Below are 12,267 nucleotides of genomic sequence, written 5' to 3' on the forward strand. Positions count from 1 at the left end.
AGAAGCTCCTGTGAAATGTTTGCTTTTGCTTAAACTAATTCCTCTACATGCAATAAATACCTCCCTCACTTCATTTTTGTGCCTCCAAATCTTACTAATTTTTCTAGGACCAGGTAAAATTTACTCATACTTTCTTTTCTTACCTCTTATATAACTTTACTTACATTTCTTTTATGACACATTTTTCATTGTATTATAAACATTTATGCTCATAACAGACTTTTAACATTTTGTATCAAGAATTGAGTTGTAGGAGATCGCATTCTGGGAAAGAAACGTCAACAAGAACATTCCTGCGCCTGTGAAGACCATGCTTTAGTAGGGTGACTGGACAATTAACTGCCATCGTAGAGCATGGTAAGAACTCTAATAGGAATATGTGAGGGGTCCTGTGGGAGAGCAGGAGGAGGGTAGCTTCCACTGTTGACCTTAGTTAAAGGACTCAGAATGATGATGCCTGAACACAGACTGGAAGGATGTCAGCAGTTCCAACATAGAGAGAGGAAGATATGCCAAGCCAAGTGCATTACAGTACCTCTGTCTGTTGTCAGATTGTGAGCTCCTTGAAGGCAGGAGTGGTTCCAATCTGTAAGGTCTCAGAGCACTTCTGTGCTTGGCATAAAGGACAGGTTTAATAAATAAGGTATTGTCTGAAGGAGAATTTTAGAATAAGTGTGGTCAAATAGCATATGGAATTTGGGTAACAAAATGATAGGAGGGTACAAGAGAATACTTTAGACTGTTACTTATATTAGTCCTGCCATTATAGAAATTGGGGTTAAAAAAACACTTGGGAATATGGCACAACTCTTGTGTTTGCATTTAGCATCTCTGAAGACTTACACTGTTTCTACCACCATTAAGAGCCCTGTTCTTTTATGCACAGTGGACATTACTGATCCGTGACCTGTAGTTTACACATGATGATAATGAGGTTTCTGAGCCTCCCACGATCCTCATTTTCTCTGTTTAGTCAAAAGGTACACATTTACAAGGCCATCAGCTGGGTCAAGAGTGCCAGCTTGGTTGAGGGAGAACTTTCACCTCATTAGCACCAGGTTCTCATCAGCTAAAGTAATCTTCTCAGAAAAAACGATCGGAATAGGTTATAAAAATCATGTTTTTAAAAAACCAAAAAAAAAAAAAAAGGTATTGGAACATAGGAATTTAGAGTTAGAGCATGGGGCCCAGGACTTAGCCCTGTATTTCCGTTTTATACTGGGCAGTTTGATTCCTTGCTTCTCACTCAAATTTCCAGAAAGTTGTCTGTGCAAGTGGTGTTCACTTTTCACCGGTGGCTCACACCTGAATCACCTTGATACGCACTTCTGTCTGCACCTGCTTACCAAGAGTGCTTTCCCTAACGTCATTTGGTGCCATTTATCAAGAACACCTTGACTTCTCTTTAGTACCCGGTCTCTCTGACTACTCCACCCTACTTAAAACTGTCTGGATTCTTTGTTGGTTTTCTAGTTTTGTTTTGTCTTGTTTTTGTTTCTGTTTTTTGTGTCTTTTTTTTTTTTAACAAAATCTCGCTCCTTCTCAGGTTTGTTTTTTATTATTCTTCTTCAGAGATTTATCTTCAGATATTTCCTATTTTTACTTTTAATACCCTTTCTGATAAATTTAATCTTCTTTCCTCACTTATGTCAACATTGACAGAACTAAAATATAATTTTAATCTGGCTTCTGGCCTCTAGATTCCTTCGTCCAACTCTACTTGAATGTCCCTTTGAACATGCAAATATAGCATATTCAGCACTGAAGTCCATCGAGATTTTCTCTTTAGTGCCCACCTAGGTGGCTCAAGTCTGAAAGCCTGGAAGTGTCCTGTGTTCTGTGTTCACCTTCATATCTTCTGTGCCCTGTTGCTTCTCAGCAGCTCCACTGCTTAGTGGAGACCCTGAACTGCTTTCAGCCTCCTAATTTACCTGCCTCCAGTCTTTCCCCACCTCTAAACTCTTTTCCTAACTGTTGCCAGAGTGTTTTTTTAAAAAACAGGTCTAAGAACGTTATGTACCTACTAAAATGATCTTTATGGCTTCCCATTGTGCCAGGCTGCCTTTCAAGCTCCTCAGCTTTCCATAAAGATCGTCTGTAATCTGGCTGCTCACATCGTAATCTGTTTAGATGTCATTACACTCTTGTACTTCAGCCACTCGTGGATCCCGAGGTTCGATGATCAGACAGAAATCTGTTCCTTATTATGTACTGATGCTGCTGGCTTGATTGCCCTGTACAGTTCTTTACCTAACTAACCTCAGTGGTCCTTAAAATTTTAATCATCTACCTTTTGGTAGCCCTTCCTGACACATATACACAGCTAAACTGGATTAGCTACCTTTTTAAAAATGTATTTTCATTAGCCTTCTGTACTCTAAATTTTGTTTATTGTCTGTCTCCTCACTATTCTGTTTCTCCTTAAAATTGGCCCTGTGCCTTAGTTTTCTTTCTCCTCTAGTACCCAGCATTATATATAAACAAAATACTCATCATCTTCTGAGTGAATGTGTCTATGGCTTATAACCAGCTATGCACTTGTTAAAATGTGACAAAATCACTAACTCTCTATTGGGGGGGGGTGGTCTCCATTTCTCAAATAAGATTTATGGTAATATCTACCTCACAGGATTGTGATGATTAAATGTTGCACATGAATAGATTTTGAAACTGTAATGCACTTTTTAAAAAAAAATTTCAAATCAGAGCTCAATCCTTGCTTATAGTCCTTAGTCAATACAAGTGTGTTTACATTTCTCCAATATGTTTGGATTTCATAAAATTTACATGCCTTAGAAGAAGATAGACATGGCAATCACTTTTCACAGTCTGAAAATACGAATAAAAACAGATGCGCTTTATTGAGCCATTGCATTTGAGAGTAGAAGTACAAATAAAAGCATGATAAATTAATTTGTTCAGAATAAAGCTCAAGTATGGGTGTTTATATACATATATGTATGTATATATAAATATGTATATAATGTGATATATCAGACATACACATATGATTTGGATGTCATCCTCTTGCAAATAAGTTGTGAAAATAACAGCCCAAAAGAACAGCTTTATATACTGCCTTCCCTTAAATTCATCTGTTTTTCTTCAGACCACACAGCTCTTAAAGTGGAAAATAAGGCAAATACACTGCATTTGAAAGCTTTCTCTGCAGGATGACTCAGTCTTCTGGCTATATTATTCATTCTGTTTTTCCTTATAGAGCCACTAGGAGGTCAGTTTAAAGTTTTTAGGAAGTCATTGTGCTCACCTCTCCATTTACTGCTTAAAATAAATAACAAAAGAGTTAAATGGTCATCCTCCAAGTGCTGTTCCATTCAGAAAATGACCAAGCAAAACACACTGTCACCTTTAGCACCATATTGTTGTAGAGCTGGTATTTTCAGGGTAAAATCTACTTTCTTTATTGATTAAAGCAGGTTCCTGTTTCTCTGCAGTCAGTCAGGGAATTAAAGCTGGGAGCATTGGATTCTTCTCTCCCTCCCGTGTCACAGGGTATTCACTCAGGTCCATTGGACTGCAGAAGCTTTAGAGTCTCATTTCTAGGGTCAGTCAACTCTGAGGTCCCTGTAGTATTCAGGAAAGAATTGTCTTTGACCTACCGTATTTTTTTCCTTCTTCTGGAGAAATAGGAAAAAAAAAATTTTTTTTTACAGCAACATGTTGAATGACAATTTCAGAGCATGGCAAGTTAGATTTCATGAAAGTTTATGGGGGTTGTAGAAGAGGAAAAAGTTTTCCTCCACCTTCTTAGGTTCTGCATCTGAAATCCATAAATTTAAATGACAAAAGATTGACAGGAGAAACAGTTCATTATGTATGCATATGGGGGCCTTCAAAGAAAAATAGTGAAAATCCAAATAAGTGGTTAGACCCCAGGGCTTATATATAAGCATTTTAACAAGAGCAGTAGATCTGTGGAGTGGTGAAAAGACAAAGGCTTGGGCTTTTTGGGGCAGTGTGTTATGGGAAGGTAACTATAAGGGGGGAAACTAATGGAAGAAAAGGGTTATTTAGTAAGTTTCTGTTTATGCAGACTTGGTGCATCTCTGGTGATGATTCATTCTCCCCTTCCTGTTACTGGCGTGGGGGGCTCCTTGCAGGGGGAGAGGCAGAGAGGGGGAGGGCAGAGCATTTTTCTTATATCTGCTTCATCTCAGTTGCCTTCAGCTTAAAATAATCCTTATGTCAAAGTGGTATATTTTGAGGGTGCATATTGCGATCCCCTTTAAGGGCATGTCTTGTCTAATTCGTATATATGTAATTTTAACTGTCATCATGGTATGGAGCTGCAGATTTTTTTTAGTGCTCCCTCAAGATAATAATTGATAATTGATTATTATAATTGATTATAATCTGAAGATAATTGATTATTACAAGGCTCATTTAATATGCTTGAAAATATTATCAAACCCCTTTCTTTTTTTTTAAATTTAATTTAATTTTATTATGTAACGTTAGTCACGAAATGGTACATCATTAGTTTTTGATGTAGTGTTCCATGATTCATTGTTTTCGTGTAACACCCAGTGCTCCATGCAATACATGCCCTCCTTCACACCCATCACTGGGCTAACTCATCCCCCCACCCCCCTCTCCTCTAGAACCCTCAGTTTGTTTCTCAGAGTCCATCGTCTCTCATGGTTCGTCTCTCCCTCCGATCCCCCCCCTTCATGTTTCCCTTCCTTCCCCTAATGTCCTCCGTGCTGTTCCTTATGGTCCACAAATAAGTGAAACCGTATGATAATTGACTTTCTCAGCTTGACTTATTTCACTTAGCATAATCTCCTCCAGTCCCATCTATGTTGATGCAAAAGTTGGGTATTCATCCTTTCTGATGGCTGAGTAATAACCCACTGTATATATGGTCCCCACCTCCTTATCCATTCGTCTGTTGAAGGGCATCTCGGCTCTTTCCACAGTTTGGCTATTGTGGACATTGTTGCTATGAACATTGGGGTGCATATGGCCCTTCTTTTCACTACATCTGTGTCTTTGGGGTAAAACCCAGTAGTGTAATTGCTAGGTCATAGGGTAGCTCCATATTTAATTTTTTGAGGAACCTCCACCCTGTTTTCCAAAGTGGCTGTACCAACTTGCATTCCCACCAACAGTGTAAGAGGGTTCCCCTTTCTCCACAACCTCTCCAGCATTTGTTGTTTCTTGCCTTGTCAATTTTTGCCATTCTAACTGGTGTAAGGTGGTATCTCAATATGGTTTTGACTTGAATTCCCATGATGGCTAATGATAATGAACATTTTTTTCATGTGTCTATTAGCCATTTTTATGTCTTCTTTTGAGAAGTGTCTGTCCATGTCTTCTGCCCATTTTTTGACTTGATTATTTTCTGGGTGTTGAGTTGGAGAAGTTCTTTATAGATCTTGGAAATCGGCGCTTTGTCTGTAGTGTCATTTGCAAATATCTTCTCCCATTCTGTGGGTTGCCTCTTTGTTTTGTTGACTGTTTCCTTTGCTGTGCAGAAGCTTTTTATCTTGATGAAGTCCCAAAAGTTCATTTCGCTTTTGTTTCACTTACCTTTGGAGATGTATCTTGAAAGAAGTTGCTGTGGCCGATGTCGAAGAGGTTACTGCCTGTGTTCTCCTCTAGGATTTTGATGGATTCCTGTCTCACATTGAGGTCTTTCATCCATTTTGAGTTTATCTTTGTGTATGGTGTTAGAGACCATTAGAGAATGGTTGAGTTTCATTCTTCTGTATATTGCTGCCCATTTTTCCCAGCACCATTTATTGAAGAGACTGTCTTTTTTCCATTGCATATTTTTTCCTGCTTTGTCGAAGATTATTTGACCTTAGAGTTGAAGGTCCATATCTGGGCTCTCTATTCTGTTCCATTGGTCTATATGTCTGTTTTTGTGCCAGTACCATGCTGTCTTGGTGATCGCGGCTTTGTAATATAGCTTGAAATCAGGCAACGTGATGCCCCCGGCTTTGTTTTTCTTTTTCAATATTTCCTTGGCGATTCAGGGTCTTTTCTGATTCCATACAAATTTTAGGATTGTTTGTTCCAGCACTTTGAAAAATGTTGTTAGAATTTTGATAAGGATGGCATTGAAGGTATAGATTGCTCTGGGCAGCATAGACATTTTAACAATGTTTATTCTTCTGATCCAGGAGCATGGAATGTTTTTCCATCTTTTTGTGTCTTCTTCAGTTTCTTTCATGAGTGTTCTGTAGTTCCTAGAGTATAGATCCTTTACCTCTTTAGTTAGGTTTATTCCGAGGTAGCTTATGGTTTTTGGTGCTATTGTATATGGAATCAATTCTCTAATTTCTCTTTCTACAAGTTGCATTGTTAGTGTATAAGAAAGGAACTTATTTCTGTGCATTGATTTTGTATCCTTCCACATTACTGAATTGCTGTATGAGTTCTAGTAATTTGGGAGTGGAGTCTTTTGGATTTTCCACATAAAGTATCATGTAATCTGCGAAGAGAGAGAGTTTGACTTCTTCTTTGCCAATTTGAATACCTTTTATTTTTTTGTTGTTGTCTGATTGCTGTTGCTAGGACTTCTAGTACTATGTTGAACAATAGTGGTGAGAGTGGGCATCCTTGGCGTGTTCCTGATCTTAAGGGAAAGGCTCTCAGCTTTTCCCCATTGAGGATGATATTCGCTGTGGGTTTTTCATAGATGGATTTTATGAAATTGAGGAATGTTCCCTCTATCCCTATACTCTGAAGAGTTTCAGTCAGAAAAGGATGCTGTATTTTGTCAGATGCTTTTTCTGCATCAATTGAGAGGACCATATGGTTCTTCTCTCTCCTCTTATTAATGTGTTCTATCACATTGATTTGCGAATGTTGAACCACCCTTGCATTCCAGTGATAAATCCCACTTGAGATGATCCTTTTAATGTACTGTTGGATCCTATTAGCTAGGATTTTGTTGAGAATTTTGGAATCCATATTCATCAGGGATATCAGTCTGAAATTCTCCTTTTTGTTGGGGTCTTTGCTTAGTTTGGGGATTAAGGTGATGCTGGCCTCATGAAATGAGTCTGGAAGTTTTCCTTCTGTTTCTATTTTTTGAAACAGCTTCAGGAGAATAGGTATAATTTCTTCTTTGAATGTTTGGTAGAATTCCCCAAGGAATCCATCAGGCCCTGGATTCTTTTTTTTTGGGAGGTTTTTTGATCACTGCTTCAATCTTGTTACTGGTTATTGGCCTATTCAGGTTGTCAGTTTCTTCCTGTTTCAGTCTTGGTAGTTTATTGGTTTCCAGGAAGGCATCCATTTCTTCCAGGTTGCTTAATTTATTGGCATATAGTTGTTGATAATAATTTCTAATAATTGTTTCTATTTCCCTGGTGTTAGTCGTGATCTCTCCCCTTTCATAATTTTATTAATTTGGGTCCTTTTTCTTTTCTTTTGGATAAGTCTGGCCAGTGGTTTATCGATCTTATTAATTCTTTCAGAGAACCAGCTTCTAGTTTCGTTAATCTGATCTTCTGTGTTTCTGGTTTCTAATTCATTGATCTCTGCTCTAATCCTAATTATTTCTCTTCTTTTTTTTTTTCAAAGATTTTATTTATTTGAGAGAGGGAATGAGAGAGAGAGCGAGCACATGCGAGGGAGGAGGTTTAGAGGGAGAAGCAGACTCCCTGCCGAGCAGGGAGCCTGATGCGGGACGCGATCCTGGGACTCCAGGATCATGACTTGAGCTGAAGGCAGTCGCTTAACCAACTGAGCCACTCAGGCGCCCTTAATTATTTCTCTTCTAATGCGTGGCTTAGGCATCATTTCTTGCTTTTTCTCCAGTTCTTTAAGGTGTAAAGTTAGTTGGTGAATTCGGGATTTTTCTATTTTTTTGAGCAAGGCTTGGATGGCTATGTATTTCCCCCTTAGGACCGCCTTTGCAGTGTCCCACAGGTTTTGGACTGATATGTTTTCATTCTCATTGGTTTCCATGAATTGTTTAAGTTCTTTGATTTCCTGGTTGACCCAAACGTTCTGGAGCAGAGTGGTCTTTAGCTTCTAAGTGTTTGAATTTCTTCCAAATTTTTTCTTGTGATTGAGTTCTAGTTTTAAAGCATTATGGTCTGAGAATATGCAGGGAATAATCTCAGTCTTTTGGTATCAGTTGAGACCTGATTTGTGACCCAGTATGTGGTCTATTCTGCAGAAAGTTCCATGTGTGCTCGAGAAGAATGAGTATTCTCTTGTTTTAGGGTGGAATGTTCTGTATATATCTATGAGGTCCATCTGGTCCAGTGTGTCATTCAAAGCTCTTGTTTCTTTGTTGATTTTCTGCTTAGATCATCTTTCTATTGCTGAGAGTGGAGTAGTGAGGTCTCCTACAATTAACATTTTATTATCAATATGCCTCTTTATTTTGGTTAACAGTTGGCTTATGTAGTTGGCTGCTCCCATGTTGGGGGTGTAGATATTTATGTTTGTTAGATCTTGTTGGATAGACCCTTTAAGAATGATATAGTGTCCTTCTGTGTCTCTAATTACAGTTTTTAGCTTAAAATCTAATTTATCTGATATAAGAATTGCTTCCCCAGCTTTCTTTTGAGGTACGTTGACGTGGAAGATGGATCTCCATCCCTTCACTTTCAGTCTGGATGTATCTTTAGGTTCAAAATGAGTCTCTTGTAGACAGCATATGGCTGGGTCCTGTCTTTTTATCCAGTCTGCAACCCTGTGCTGTTTTATGGGAGCATTTAGGCCATTCACATTGAGAGTAATTATTGAAAGATAGGAATTTATTGTCATCATGTTGCCTGTGAAGTCATTGTTTCTATAGATTGCCTCTGTAAATTTCTGTTCTATATCACTCTTGGGGTCTTTCTCTTTTTATAGAACCCCCCTTAATATTTCTTGCAGGGCCGACATAGTTGTCACATATTCTTTCAGTTTCTGCTGGTCTTAGAAGCTCTGCAGCTCTTCATCCATTCTAAATGACAGCCTTGCCAGATAAAGTATTCTTGGCTGCATGTTCTTCTCATTTAGTACCCTGAATATGTCTTGGCAGTCCTTTCTGGCTAGCTAGGTCTCTGTGGATAGGTCTAACGTTATTCTGATGTTCCTCCCTCTGTACATAAGCAATCTCTTCCCACTAACTGCCATTAAGATAGTTTCCTTGGTTCTAAGATTTGCGAGTTTTAGAATTACATGCCGGAGCATTGGTCTGTTTTCCTTGATCTTGGGAGGGGTGCTCTCTGCCTCTAGGACACGAATGTTTGTTTCATTCCCCAGATTAGGGAAGTTCTCAGCTATGATTTGCTCAAATATATCTTCTGGTCCTCTCTCTCTCTCTCCATCCCCTCAGGGATCCCAATAATTCTGACATTGGAACATTTCATGGCGTCATTTATTTCTCTTAATTCTGTTTTCATGGATTTTAAGCTGTTTCTCAGGCCTCTTCTTTTTCCTTCTTTCCTATCAATTTGTCTTCTAGATCACTAATTCGTTCTTCTGTCTTGTTTACCCTAGCTGTTAGAGTATCTAGATTAGATTGGATCTCATTGATAGCATTTTTAAGTTCTGCCAGTTCAGCTCTCATTTCTGCTCTTACAGACTCTGTGTTGCCATTAATCGATTTCTCCATTCTAGCTATCGTCTTCAGAACTGTTACCCTGAAGTCTATTTCCGACATCTTGCTTGTATCTGTATCCATTTGTAAGTCTGTGGCAGAAGTCATAGTCTCTGAGTCTTTCCTATTTTGGGGGTTCCTCCTCCCTAGTCATTCTGTTGAGGGGTAGTTGAGGGAATGTACAGAGTCCAAATTATTGACCACAACCCAAGCAAGATGCACCTGTTTTATAGGGACCTTAGGGTTGCTAGCCTCTTGTTTCCCCAGCCTGTCTTCTGGGGGAGGGGCTTGCCGCACTGCTAGTCAGGCAACCCTGTTTGGGCAGAGTTGCCCTGCCCCCCTGTGGTGGGGGATGGGCTCAGTGAAAACCGGTTTTGGGGGCTTTTGTTCTCTGGCGGCTTTCCCTGGTGGCTTTCTGTGTCTCTTCCAAGAGTCAGAGCAGAAGAGACCATTTCCAGCCCTCTGCCTCAGAGCAGAGAGAGCGCAGTCTGTTCTTCAGTGAGCTCTCCAAGCCACACTATCTCCATTTCTGTCTGTGCTGCTATAAACTGCAGCAGCGCTCCCAGTCCTTGCCTCCAGGTATGGGCCCCGGGGCGTCTCTGCCCTTTGTGCTTCTAAAACCGCCAGCCACCCCCAGTTCGCATGTGTAGCACCGCCACTCCGGTTTCAGTCCGGGGGGCTGCCCTAAAGTCCTTTCCCCATTGCTACTGGTCTGCAAGTCTGTGCTCGGTCCCCAGCGCGGGAGGCTATCTCTCACCGGTGGTGCAGGATCCCTAAGGCTCCCTCCCCCTTCTCTTTATCTTCGGATATGTGCCCGCGGAATCACTGCTCCCCACTTCATACCTCGAAACCAACCACCTCCGATACTATGTTTATAGAGATCCAGATGTATCTTCTTACATCTCAGGCTGATTTCATGGGTGTTCAGAGTGGTCTGGTAGATATCCAGCTCAATTCAGGGGACCAGCTGGAATAGGGTCCCCTACTCTTCTACCATCTTTTCCTCCCAAACCCCAAACTATCTTCCTTTCTTTTTTTTCCTTGCTCACAAACTTCAAGTGGCATATATGGTAGTAAGTTCCTGTATCATTATTACTTCATATTTCTTTTTAGAGTGTCCAACTATTTTTCTTAAAAATTATTTCAAAAGATAACTTTAAAAATAATACTTGCAGGGGAAAACTGTTATTACATATCACCCATAAAAGGTTACCATAAAAACAAAGCAAAATAAGAATATACAATTTCCATCTAATTCTTCCCTGCAGTTCTTGTTTCTCTGCTAAAATCTGCTAAATTTCTCAGATGGGTATCTGACCTTGCATATCATCTCTCTGCTACATTAGAACTTTTAACATATTAATCAGGGTTATTTTAAGTCCCTTGTCAGAGAGTTCCAACAACTCTCATCCTATCTGAATCTAATTCTATTGATTTCTTTATCTATCAGGAGTGTATTTTTCTTCTTTCCTTTTAGTATGCCTTCTGTTTTGTTAAATACAGGTATCTTTTGTAGGATAGCATAGACTGACATACAAGTAGTTTTTATTCCTCGAAATTGGTGTGCTCTTCTCCTACTAGGACTATAGTATGGTTAGTAGGGATTCCTGCACAGTCATTCTGAGCTTCAGGTCTGTGATTACTATGGCTGCCCTTGATGCCCCATAGTCTTCGAATTCTTCTAGTGATGGTTGGTATTGGGTCAGGGGTTATGTGTGTGTGCTGATTTTCTGGAGGGTTTCTCTCAATCTCAGCTCCCTCTTCAGGTTTATACAGTCTCCTCTTTATACTGTACCTCAGAGGATTGTGTTTCTTAGAGCTGCTCCAGCAGTGTTCAGCGTTCGTTTTTGCTTAATTGTTGTTACCCTCATGGTAAGAGTTATGGGGACATTCTTTGACATTCTTCTAAGCCTCAGTTTTAGAACACATTGCAGTCACTGTTGCAGCAGTCATTCTGGCTCTGGTATTTATTCCTATCTCTTTACCAGAAGTAGAGGCTTCTTTCCTATTCCCTCCTTTCAGATGCAGTGGATTCTCACCAGTCACCTATGGGAGACAGTGTTTGTTGCCCTCTTCTTGGAGATTAAGGCTCTCATTCTGTAGGAAAGCTAGAACAAGTTGGGTCCAGTTCCCCATCTGTGTCCTTTCCCCGGGGGCTGCTTTCTTTCCCCCTTGTCTGTGCCAGCAGGGAAGCTCTCTCAGGAGTCTCCCTCGTTCATCCTATGAGCGCCTCCCCGCCCGTGCGAGGTATACAAGCCTGAGCTTTCACAGGTACGGTCAGAGCTGGTTGCCCTTCCTCTCAATAATTGCAGAGCAGTGTTGTCAGCATGGAACTAGGATTATTGGTTTGGCAGATATGGAATATCAGCTATTGGTTTGGCTGAAAAGTGTAGATTTGAAAAGTACTTTAAGATTGCGTGTCTTAGAGTGATGAAAATTTTGATAAAAATGTGAGATGAAAAAGGGCAGATAATGGACAAGGAAGATAATGACTTAAATTTACATGTTAAGCTGCAACGCCAGGAGGAGTGGAAGGAACTGACTGACTCTTAAGCAATATCATCTGTCTCAGATGTGTTGGGGAAGAAGTCCCTCTGCCCTCCTTCTAGGTGGACTAAGAATCAAATTGACATGAGACAAATTAAAAGGAGAAAATCAAATTTCATAGTGTATGTACCTGGAATCCATGTAGA

The 12,267-nt window shown here is 40.0% G+C and overlaps 1 protein-coding gene across 1 annotated transcript in view; it reads left to right on the forward strand.

Moving 5' to 3' along the window:
* Positions 1–12,267, forward strand: part of CHRM2 (cholinergic receptor muscarinic 2) — a 357,636-nt gene that overhangs the window by 95,331 nt on the left and 250,038 nt on the right. The gene's annotated exons all lie outside the window — the stretch shown is intronic.

This window comes from Callorhinus ursinus, unplaced genomic scaffold (genome assembly GCF_003265705.2).
Source record: "Callorhinus ursinus isolate GAN/ISIS: 27379988/994484 unplaced genomic scaffold, GSC_fseal_2.0 scaffold12, whole genome shotgun sequence".
Taxonomy (NCBI): Eukaryota; Metazoa; Chordata; class Mammalia; order Carnivora; family Otariidae; genus Callorhinus; species Callorhinus ursinus.